We start from the raw sequence: 1,095 nt of genomic DNA, 5'->3' as shown, positions 1-1,095 counted from the left end.
GGTGCCGCACCCGGGCTCGCCCCGGCAGACGCGTTTTTTTTTTTCTTTCGCCCCGGCTGACGCAGTTTTCGCGCCGCCCCGGCTGACGCGGTTTCGTGCCGCCCCGGCAGACGCGGTTTTTTGCGCCGCCCCGGCTGACGCGGTTTTTGCCGCCCCGGCTGACGCAGTTCGGACTTAGCACTTTTTGGCTGAGCCTGGCTGGTGGCCCACTCACTCGATCGCCATGTCTGTTAGCCACAGTTTTCCCGGTGGTGCCGCACCCGGGCTCGCCCCGGCTGACGCAGTTTTCGCGCCGCCCCGGCTGACGCGGTTTCGTGCCGCCCCGGCAGACGCGGTTTTCGCGCCGCCCCGGCTGACGCGGTTTTTGCCGCCCCGGCTGATGCAGTTCGGACTTAGCACTTTTCGGCTGTGCCTGGCTGGCGGCCCACTCACTCGATCGCCATGTCTGTTTGCCACAGTTTTCCCGGTGGTGCCGCACCCGGGCTCGCCCCGGCTGACGCAGTTTTCGCGCCGCCCCGGCTGACGCGGTTTCGTGCCGCCCCGGCAGACGCGGTTTTCGCGCCGCCCCGGCTGACGCGGTTTCGTGCCGCCCCGGCAGACGCGGTTTTTTGCCGCCCCAGCTGACGCAGTTCGGACTTAGCACTTTTTGGCTGAGCCTTGCTGGCGGCCCACTCACTCGATCGCCATGTCTGTTTGCCACAGTTTTCCCGGTGGTGCCGCACCCGGGCTCGCCCCGGCAGACGCGTTTTTTTTTTTCTTTCGCCCCGGCTGACGCAGTTTTCGCGCCGCCCCGGCAGACGCGGTTTTCGCGCCGCCCCGGCAGACGCGGTTTTTTGCGCCGCCCCGGCTGACGCGGTTTTTTGCCGCCCCGGCTGACGCAGTTCGGACTTGGCACTTTTTGGCTGAGCCTGGCTGGCGGCCCACTCACTCGATCGCCATGTCTGTTTGCCACAGTTTTCCCGGTGGTGCCGCACCCGGGCTCGCCCCGGCTGACGCAGTTTTCGCGCCGCCCCGGCAGACGCGGTTTCGTGCCGCCCCGGCAGACGCGGTTTTTTGCGCCGCCCCGGCTGACGCGGTTTTTTGCCGCCCCGGCTG

The sequence above is a fragment of the Rhipicephalus microplus genome, unplaced genomic scaffold (assembly GCF_043290135.1).
Source record: "Rhipicephalus microplus isolate Deutch F79 unplaced genomic scaffold, USDA_Rmic scaffold_1178, whole genome shotgun sequence".
Classification (NCBI taxonomy): Eukaryota; Metazoa; Arthropoda; class Arachnida; order Ixodida; family Ixodidae; genus Rhipicephalus; species Rhipicephalus microplus.
Note: the sequence above shows the minus strand (reverse complement) of the source record.